Here is an 11279-nt window from a genome sequence, read left to right on the forward strand (position 1 = left end):
GGTTGGGTTCGGTCCGGGATGGACCGGGTGAGTTGAATCGGGGTTAAGTCGGGTTGGACTGGACTAGTCTGGATTGGGTTGGGTTAGTACGGTTCGAGTTGAACCGGTTGAGTTTGAGCTGGAATGGGTTGGATTGGGTTCCGAGCCGCGGTCTGGGTTGAATCTGGTTTAACTTGAGTAGGGACGAGTTGAGTTGGATGAGGTTCAGGTTGACTCGGGTTAACTCGTGGTGAGTCGCGGCTGCGGGTTGCGGGTTGAATCTTGTCGAGTAGTGTTGGGACATGGCTGAGCCGGGTTGAGTCAGGGCTGGATGAGATCCAAAGAGGAAAGGGTATTGTTGAGGTGGTCTAATGGTGGCTCGAATAGGAATATGTGATATGTAAAGGGTATGAGGGATGATATGGTCGCTTGAACCTATGGGCATAGTTGTAGATGGAATGGGATTGTCTGATGTAGATGAGGGCTATATATACATGGGCTTTGAGCTATGGGATGGGATGGTCTGATGGGGTTTTTGTAGATGATGGTGGGCATGCTATTGGGATATAGAATATGGGTGGGGAATGCAACTTATTTTTGTTTTATGTGTGGGTGGACCGGTTGGGAGTATGAGGTATGTGCATGTTGTTATGGGATGTATGATGTATTGTTGTTGGGGTATTAGAATATGAGGGTGTGAGGATACTGTTATTGTTGGGGTAGAGCATGGGGGTGATGTTATGATGGATAAGCCATGGTGATGAGATAGGAAGATGAGGACATCCATAATGCATTTAACATAATCTATCCACCAAAGAGTTAAGGTGAGTTGGGTACTAGGTTTGGGTCTGGGGATTGAGTTTGGGTTCGGGATTTGGTTGGGTTGGAGTCAAATGGGTTGAGTTGGACTAGATTGGGTTGAGTCGGGTTGGGATTGGACCGGGTTGAGTTGACTATGGTTGGGCCCGGTAGCACACAGGTTGAACCGGATTGGGTTGGTTCGGGTTGACTCGGGATGAACCCAGGTTAACTTGGGCTGACTCGGGTTGAACTTGGTTTGGGCTGAACCGGGTTGGGGTCGGGTGGCAGGTCTGAGTTGGGTTGGGTTAGACCGAGTTGGGGCTGAACCGGGTTGAACAAGGTTGGGTCTGAGTTGGACCGGATTGCGTCGGATTGGACCGGGTTGGTCCGATTGGGTGGGTGTAGTGGCTCGGTTTTGGTTAGGCATGGGTTGAGTTGGGGTTCACTTGGACTGGGTGAGTTGGGTAGAGTAATGGGCATTAGCGAGCTTGAATGGATGTGGTAGTCATGATATGGATGGGGTGAGGTGCTAATAAAGTCTGATGGCATAGGATATATGGGTGGAGATGATGACTATGGGATGATGAGAGTGAGGACAAGATAGCTACAAGGTCTGATGAATAATAGGGATGTGGGATCCGGTTGGGAGGTGGGTTAGGTTGGGGTACAGCTTGGGTGCAGGTTAGGTTGGGCTCGGGTAATTGTTTGGTAAGGGTTTGGAGTTGGATCCGAGTCGGACTTGAGTTGACTCAGATTTAGACTCGGACCATTGGGTTGGACAGTGGGGACTATGGGTCTTTCTGCGGTTGGGATTATGGAAATGTGGAGGGTCGGTTGGCAATGGAGGGTCGGATGGAAATGGACATGGAGATGGGGTTGCTGTTATGCATGTGGGTTAGTGGGATACGAATTAATAGATGGTGGGGGGCTGATTGCATATGGGATAGTAGGGCGTGAATTGATGCGTGGGAGAGTGTTATGGTATGTGGGATGATAGCATGGGATATGTAAACATGCTATAAGTTTAAAGGGGAGGGGACAAGGTTCTGTTGGGATGTGATAAATAGGATATGGGATGGGGAATAAGTTAGTGGCTATGGGTGGGGTGTGTGAGGGTGAACTCCATGATGTGGGTGGCTGGATGGGTATAGGCCATGGAATATATGGCTATGGAGTATGGGATGGGGAATAGGTTAGTGGCTATGGGTGGGGTCTGTGAGGTTCGGGGGTGTGGCAAAGTGGGTTTGGGTTTAGATGGTTTGGGCATGAGATGAGGCATATGAGAATAAATACGGCCAACAGGTGTTGTAGTGAGGAATGGGCATGGGGCTGTTTTCGGTTGGGTAAAACAGGACGTTAGGGGCTGTTAGACTTGGCGAAACAAGGAGTTAGGGGCTGTTGGGCTTGGTTATAACAAGAATGAATGGGATTGAATTGGGGTTTTGTCTTGGGTGTATGATCAATATCTAAGGCTTAAGGGTTGGGCTTGCTGAGCTATGCTGGGGCTGTTTTAGGGTGTTACTAGGAGAGACGGAATTAGGATCCGGAATTTAAGAAGATAAACAAAGAAAAGAAACAGAAGATAGCAAAGACCATATTAATCTCACAAACATTATCCTAATCGTGCAAGCTTCTCAAGATGGATTCTTTTTTATGAAATTACTGATTTCTAAAACCTTTACTCAAACTTAAGATTAGAACAAGCCAGTTCTCCAAAATAACTTTTTTTCTAATCGCAAGTTATGGGCTTAACAACTTTGATTCAAGAATTCCCTAGATTGAAATTTTTGAATTTTGGATCATCTTTGATCAAGATCTCATCCAATCCCAAAAACTTCAATCCAGGAATTTCTTTTGGAAAGCTCGTATGAATTTCAATATGAATTTGGAAAACGAACTCAGCCTACCTCTTTGGTGATGCAGCTCTCTTCTTTCGAATTCCTTTGATGATGATTCCTTCAAGACGATGTCTGGTTAATGACAACGATTCCTCAAAGATGATGACTCTTTTGGCGGGCTAAAGGTTTGGGTTGCTGAGGATTGAGAGCAAGGCCAAATTGGCTAAGTGGCTATAGAGAGAGAGAGAGAGAGAGAGAGAGAGAGAGAGAGAAAGAGAGAGAGAGAGCTAAGATTCTTCCGTCGTGTCTCTTGAAGTCTTGAGTTGTCTTGAGAGAAGAAGAGGGCATGGGTATTTATAGGTGAAGGGTGAGCTAGGTTGCCTTCTTAGGAGCCTAAAGGTGTAGGATGGAGATTGAGTGAGGGAAAAAGGAATGCAAAATGATGGCCAGGATTGCATTATTCTAGAATATTCTTCTTCCTCTTTAGCAGCTTCTCCTTTAGACAAGATCTTTTTAAAATAACAAGTATTGTCCTTGGAATCTTTGGGACTTTGTAAACAAATTTGGAGGACAAAGAAAATGTCCAAATCGGTTGCTTTTGTAGAGAACGGCAATGATTTGGGTGGTCAAGATCAATTGCAATTTTTAGGAGATCGAAAGAATGGATGACATGATGCCCCTAAATCTCCTGGAATCTTTTCCAAAGATATGGAATAAGATTGGGTCGTTGAGATCAATTGCAATCTTTAGGGTATCGAAAGAATGAACGAGATGATGCCTTCAAATATTCTGGAATCTTTGTAAAAGATGTGGAATGAGATTGGGTGGTTGAGATCATTTGCGATCTTTAGGGGATCGAAAGAATGGACGAGATGATGCCTCAAAATCTCCCAGAATCTTTGTAAAAGATTTTCCAAATATTTTGAATGTGAAAATCGAAAAATGCGATTTTTAGGAGATTTTGAAGTCCGATTTCGATAATTCTTTCGCTGTTGGAATTGTTGATTTTTTCTCTTTCATTTAAGCCCAATATTTCCATAGAAATACTGATTTTAAAATTTTCGACCAATGAGGGCCCCCGATCTCCGCCCATAGATCGTTTTTTCAAAGATCGAGTAAATCAGCAATCCAAACGAACCAACCGATTCGATCAACTTTGGATCAACGGTTAAAGCAATTAAACCATGATATTGACAATAATTGAGACATTAAAAATTATTGTTATCATTGATTTAATGGTCGATTTCGACGGATCTTGCTTATCCCGCCTTGATTCGTGATTTTTCACTAGGTTTTTGCTCACTTAAGTGACCCAATGTTTAATCCGAACTTGAAATAACCTTGATTAATATTATTTTGGTTAAATGATCTCAAATTCTCGGTAAAGAAAGATACCCAGGTCAAGATCTACCTCCGATCTGGTGATTTACAAAAATTGGGCCTCGGAATGGAATCAGGGCCCGGGCTGTAAAATAACCCAGCTTATTTTGTCCCGATTGATGGTCCCTAAAGTCAGATCGAAATATTAATGACCAAAAGTATATAAATCCATGATAAAGGGATTATCATATGGATTTACACACTTAAGTTACCCGATAGGGCATTTTTCCAATTTTTCTGATCAGTGAAATATCATAGGTCACTATTGAACTATTATAAGTGAAAGTGTAGCAAAATGAGGGTGTCTAGAAGGGGCAACAACGTCGCGTCACTAATATCCATTGGTGTGATCTCTAAATAGGGTCTCCGCGACCCGCCACACTTCTCCCTCCACACATGACGACTCTGCCAACAACGATTGGAATGGTCAATCACGGAGATCAGGGAAGCAAAAATCTCCTCTCATTTATTTACTTACTTATCTATCTACATTATAATCATTTATGTGTTTATAGTTCTTTAATCATTTTTTTCTTAAGCTCCATTTATCTATCATTAAATTTGAAAAAACAAATCATCATTTTTATTTTTTATTGTTTTCAGCCATGTACACTGTGCCCCACATATAATATGTGACCTAATTACGGACACCATATAGGATCCAAATCATTCACTTGTTTGGCCTCAATGTAAATAGGCTGTGACCCAAAAATCATCTCCAAAAGATGATCCAAACCCTCCGATCAGTTGATGAGCAATGACAGATATAATTCTCTATGGATCGATAGAGTTATGAACATCCTATGGAGATGATTTTGGGGGCAAGGCCAGTTTACATTGGGGCCCATCAAATGAACGATTTGGATCTTTAGACAAAGTGACCCCAAGTAATTTTTCAAAAAATATAAATTATATTATTTCTGCGTATAGATGCATAGATGTATGTATATCTTGTAAGATATGGTGGGCCTACGTTATTTAAAAATTTAAACAAAGGTGAATGATATATTGGCTCCCTTTTCTTTCATGGGCCACCCCTTTTGTGTAAAAAAATAGTCTTAAATACATTAGATGGGGTGGCCCGATGAAGAAAGAAGGGTGTATATATAACTTCACCTAAACAATTGAGACCTTGGCCCCGCCAAGTGCTCACGTTTATCGAGAGAATTCATTTTCTGTGGGGCTGAACCGTGAACTGTGTACCGTGGATACTCTATAGAGAGGGTTGTGGATAATTTAGTCATTTTTGAAATTTTTAATGAGAAAAGTCACTGTCGTTTTTTTGGGGATGGTAAGGCAAATATATTCCAAAAGCAGGAACTCGTTGGCAAATATGACCTTCTTAAGGACTATTAAGCATTAATTTTGGAAACCAGGGCCTAATTGGCAAAAATCCCTTCTTCATTATCTTAATTAAAGGACAGGGATTTTTACTGATTAGTTCCTACATGGCAAAATAATTGCTTATTAGTCTCTAAGAAAAGCATATCTGAACAGTCATACTTTTAGAAAATATTTGCCAAAAGGTCCCTAAAACTCATGAACTTCAATTTTCTCGGTTAAAAATTTTAAAATGGCAAATTTACCCCCAACATTTTTTTATTTCCTGTCTAATATTTTGAAAAAAAACTAAGAAATAAGCAACAATATTATCTCTTCCATTATTCTCGTCAAAAAAACTTCGACGAAAAAATCATTTTAGTAATTAAATAAATTGAAAATCCCTCTTAAATAAATTAAATAGGGTCAGTTTGAGTTATCTTTTCTTCATAGATAAATAAAGTAAGAAATTTTAGGAATATTTTTCGTTTCTAACTTTTCGAAGAAATTCCTGTCTTGGTTGGATTGCAAGAAAATATCTCTGATGGAAAAATATTTCTATGGAATTTTTCTTCCATTGAGGAATAAGAACTAGGGTTTAGCTTCTAATCTTAGGAGAAGAAGGGAGGATGTCAAAGTGAAAGTCAATATTGGAAGAGATAATATTATTGCTTATTTTTAGTTTTTTTTCTTCTGAAAATATTGAAAGGGAAATAAAAAAACGCTAAAATGGATAAAATGGGCTGGGGGAAAATTTGCCATTTTAAAATTTTTAACAGAGAAAAATGAGGTTCGTGAGTTTTAGGGACCTTTTAGCAAATATTTTCTAAAAGTAGGACTGTTCAGTTAGTATGCTTTTCTTAGGGACTAATAACCAATTATTTTGCCATGTAGGGACTAATCAGCAAAATTCCCTAAAAGATTTTTTCATTTAGAGTAATGCAAGGAAGACCGAGAGTAAGACCAGGCAGGGGAGGGTACTCGCCGCAACATCACAAGTGGTGGGCCCTTAGGTTCAGGAAAATTAACAAAAAGTATATTTTTTGCACACATGGCACATTCTCATCGTTTGGCTCTCCCATTGGTCTTACTTTGGGTCACTATATCATTTTTCTTTCATTTATTTGATTCAAACTTGGAAAATATTATAGTAGAGGCGGAATAGTATTCTTGAACTCTTTCATTTATTCATTAAAAACCTAATAAGAGTCCCATCAAACTCGATTGAAACATTAAAAAATAATCAACAAGGCCAATAGCATTTGCAGCGGTTGCCTACGCATTCTCCAGTGCTTGGTCCAAAATCTTCCTCACACATATCATTGCACTTTGACAGGGTGCATACAGGAAACGTATGGACGATTTCTGAGCAAAATTTGGTATCATCTGCTCCAACCATGTAATCTGCATGCAGGGATGACAAGGAATTAGTCTAGACTATTTGTAGACTCCTTATTTTGGTACAAGGGCCACTATGTTTTGTAAGGGAAGCGATATGATTGCGCCCCCACCCTCCTTCTCAGGGCCACCCTACTGTAGTGTAATTATGAGTTTATGACTACATTTTTTACACTACAAGGGAGTGATCAGGGGAAGAAAATGGGGCGAATATATCATTTTCCCTTTTAAGGCTTACCTTGATTGAACTTTATTGATACAAGAAATGATTGCAATAGAAAACGGCACGTGCTATGGCCAACTTTATTCATGCAAAAATGCATTTTCATGAATATATATATAAGGTACAAATAGTGACAACTTAAAAATGTAAGGTATTTTTGTAGCTATAAAAAATTTACAAAGATAAGATATTTAATAGTTATAGAGAAATTATCATGTACATGTGTAAGCCCAAGGGTTCCCATGGGTTCAAGCATTCACCTTTTCCTTCTTGTTTTGATGCTAGCAAACCCAAATTGATTAGTCTTTATAGACTAATGTGTTGCTTTGAAGTGTTGTGCCTTATACAGGAAGTTCACATGTCATATCGCCATTACATAACTCATCACAACACATGGCTTGCGGATCAACATACACAAAGGAACCAAAGAGCTTGTACACACATGGGAGACATCATCCTTGGAAGATGATCGAGCCAAAGAGCTCAAGTTGAAGATCCTACAAGCATGCCTAGCAAGTGCAAGTAGAAGCTTGGAGTTGAATAAGCATTGATGTCACCTCATGGACCATTCAACATGCTCAAGGAATGGAGGATGTCACAAGAGCCAAATCAAGTTGAAGAGTTCACTCGCAAGTTCAAGATGTCCAACAAAGTGCGGAGGAGCCAAGCAATCCAAGAAGACTCAAGGTTTTATCCTTTTAGATTGTATTTGGAGTCCTCTTGATTTAAATGTATTTGCAGTTTCAAAGGTTTTCAAAATGATTTTCATAAACTAATTTGATATCTTTGGAAACCATCCACACTCCCTAAAAGGTGTTTGAAAATCTTGGACAAAGCCCAAAGAACATGGCCCAAAGTCCCTAAAATTTTATATTTAAAACTGAATTTCAAAACAGGGGCGGTCGACTGGGGTACCTCGCGGCAAAGTGGCTGGAAAACCAACACTTGCCAAAACATAGCGGCCGGTCGACCGGGGCATCCCAGGCGACCGCGAATGTGTTTCTGTAAATTCAGAAACAATCCAGCATGGTTGGGCCGGTCGACCGCGGATAGGAATCTGGACAAAAATAAAAATCTCCAGGTTGCTCTCGGCAGGCGACCACGATAGACCCGGTCGACCGCGGCGATAAAAAATTCAAAATAAAAAAGAGAGTGCCTGATAGGGCGGGCGACCAGGACACCTCGGTCGACCGCGACAGTTTCGAAAAGTAGCTGTTGGGGCTTGCGGGGCTTGACTTTTTCAACCCATTTTTTTACGATTTTATCCCCAAACTGTCATATTTCTTCATGGGCTATTTACACTCTATCCTAGACCATCTAAACAACCTTTTGGCATCTCATTTTTAAATCTGTCAAGCCTAAACTTTCAAATCTAAAGGTTTTTAGTTTTCCTCTTCTATGCCTTGATTTACAATCTACATTAGGGCTTTTACTTTGCTTATTCTTTTGGAGAGATTGAGAGCTATCATCTTTGTAATCCGCCTATTAAGAGGCTTTGAGAGAGTTTCTCATTATTGTTCTTCATTGTATTGAAGGTCTTCGATTCGGCCCGGAAAGAAAGGAGAATCAACATTGTGGAGAGGGGCTTTTCGCTTCGGCCTTTGAATGAGAAGCTTGATTGTAAGAGGCTCTTCGATTCGGCTCGGTAACAAAGGAGAATCGGAAGCATAGAGGGTTTGTTCCCTCGGAGGCAAAGAAGTGTTTGTAAAGCTCGGAGATTCGAGGTGTGGAATCTCACCATTATTGGAGTACCCAAAGAGCTAAACTTGGAAGAGTGGAGTAGGTCTTGTTGATAGATCGAACCACTATAAATCTTGATGTCCTCATTGTGGTGTGCCTCTTCTTCTCACCTTCTTCTTGTCTTGGTGATTGGTAAATTCTAACCCTCACTTGTGTTTAAGTTTTATTGAACAAGGGTTAGAGAATATAAATGATTGGTAATATCTACACCCTAATTTCATTCGCTTGCTTAATTAACATGGGTTAAATATAAATTGCTTAAACTTGTAAATTGATTTTAATATAAAATTTTATTTAAGGCAAAAATTTTAATTGACCAATTCACCCCCCCTCTTCGGTTGCCACACTTGTATTTCAATATGATATTTAATAACCTTGAAGCAATTTGAATTTATATGTTATTCAATAGTTTAAAAAAACTTTACATTTAGATGGCAATCACTGTGTTTGTAAGGTTTTTTCCTTGTACATGTTTGATTAGATGGCAATCACAAGTATGGCCTATTGTCATTGACCCCATCTTGATCGAATGATCCTAGATCCTTGATTTAATTTCTAGCCAATTACTTCACGAATGGGATGTACATTCAGCATGGGACCAGAGCATATCTCATGATGGTCTACATGATCAATGGTCTCGATTACTCATACATGTCCCTATGTTGGACCCAAAAATTTGTTGTTAGGATTAATCTCAATAGTCTGAAAAATAGGCTTTTGAAAACCCTTCGCAAAAGGCATCCCGGCCTATATTTCTTTCTCCCATCCCTTAGAAAAATATGTGAAAACAACATGATATATTGATATAGAACTCAAAAGGAAAGGAAAAAACGCAATAAGTTAGAAAAAAATAGTAAAAATGAATTATGAAGACAAAAAGGAAAATTACCAGGAGCGAGGAAAAGAACGATGAGAAGAATGCAAGAAATGGGGAATGTCTTCATGTTGCTTGCAAGAAGGAAAAAAGCTTAGGACGTGGAGATGATGTTTGCAGGTAAGGCTTTTATATAATTGGGACAATGATTTTTTGAGATTTTCTCATTATAAGTGCACCCTATTTTTAGTGGACACGCGTGTTAGGTGGATTACAACAGGCTTGTGGGCTGGATTTTCTTCCAAAAAAGGGTAGTGATACCAAAAACGGGCATTCTTCTACCAACCGTCGAAATTGATCATCCTATGGAAATGATTTTTTGGCACAACCTATTTACATTGTGGTCCATCAAATGGATGGTTTGGATCATCCTGTGGTGTTGGTCGAACAATAACATAAAGGCCCAATTGTAGGCCCCACCCATATCAAAATGAAGTGTACGGTCCACACCATAGGATGATCCAAGCCGTCCATTTGATGGGCCACAACGTAAATAGGTTGTGCCCCCAAAATCATTTCCAAACAATGATTGCAGCACAGTGATCTATAGATGTTTCCATAATATGTAGTTTCTCTTTAGATCAGAGGGCTAGGATCATCCTATGGAATTGATATTTTAGGGCGCAACCTATTTATGTTGTGGCCCATCAAATGGACAGTTTGGATCATCCTATGGTGTGGGCCATGTTGGGTATATAGTATAACCCTACATGGGCTAAGTCCATTAACCTTGCTTGACTCTAACAGGCCATACAGTTGATTTTGAAAAATATGGCTGGGGCCTACCTTTCTCAAAGGTTTCAACAATTAATTTTTGGGCCCACCAACTATTTATGTTAGAGAGAGAGAGAGAGACCGGCTTGGAGTAGTGTTGTACTGGTTGTAGACTGACTAGAGGAGGGAATATCATTGACCCCAAAAAATATAGCTGAGTTTTTTTCAAAAAAAATAAAATTAGAGTAGTTATGGCCATTTTTTAATAGCAACTTTTATGCTCCTCCTCCTTCCTAAAAGGCATTCATTGGGTCTCACTTCTGCCTAGATTTTATAATCGAATCTATTGAGATATGGAGAGTGATCCTCTTAGATATGGAAGTGATTTTTGGATCTTGCCAAATCTATTGGCACTCCAACTATGAAACCTGTATATTTTGTATTTAAAACTTGAGGAATGATAGATTGAAGGGCGTCCTTGCAAAAAAAGATCAACAAGTCCGCCCCTATTGGTCCACGACATCTTTTGCTTACGGGGTTTACCATTCCATCTGGTTCCTATTTCTTACTTTAACATAGAGTCTGTTTTGTCGCGTTACTTGTCTAGGAAACGAAAAAGAAAAGACGTGACAAATGAAATTGAATTGGAAAGGAAAACGGGTAGTATGAGCGTTCTGTTGCTGGGAAAGGAAAAAGAAAATAAACATAAGGGATTTTTTTGTTTTATCAAACCCCATTTAATTTGTCTATGCTCTCTCTCTTTCTCTCCATTTTTTCTCTCTAGTGACACTTTTAGTTGTGCAAATAAGGTTTGTTTACAGTTTCTCTTTCTTGATCCTTGATTTTGTACATGCCTATTCTAGATCCTTGATTTTGTACATGCCTATTCTAGATTCTTGATCCTTGAGGATTTGCACATGCCTATTCTAGATCCTTGATTTTGTAAAACAGAATGGGGCAACCAGCATGGACATGGTCCCATGATAAATAGATGTCAAATAGAGAGTTTTTA

The 11279-nt window shown here is 39.6% G+C and overlaps 1 long non-coding RNA gene across 1 annotated transcript; it reads right to left on the minus strand.

Moving 5' to 3' along the window:
• Positions 1-6483: 6483 nt before the first annotated feature.
• On the minus strand, positions 6484-9678 carry LOC143860932 (uncharacterized). The gene is made up of 2 exons (XR_013239837.1): positions 9569-9678; positions 6484-6722 (listed from the first exon to the last, which is right to left on the minus strand). It is a non-coding gene; the product is annotated as an uncharacterized LOC143860932 (long non-coding RNA).
• Positions 9679-11279: the final 1601 nt, after the last annotated feature.

The sequence above is a fragment of the Tasmannia lanceolata genome, unplaced genomic scaffold, assembly GCF_043159265.1.
Source record: "Tasmannia lanceolata isolate RefF3 unplaced genomic scaffold, GAP_Taslan_0.1 ptg000037l, whole genome shotgun sequence".
NCBI lineage: Eukaryota > Viridiplantae > Streptophyta > Magnoliopsida > Canellales > Winteraceae > Tasmannia > Tasmannia lanceolata.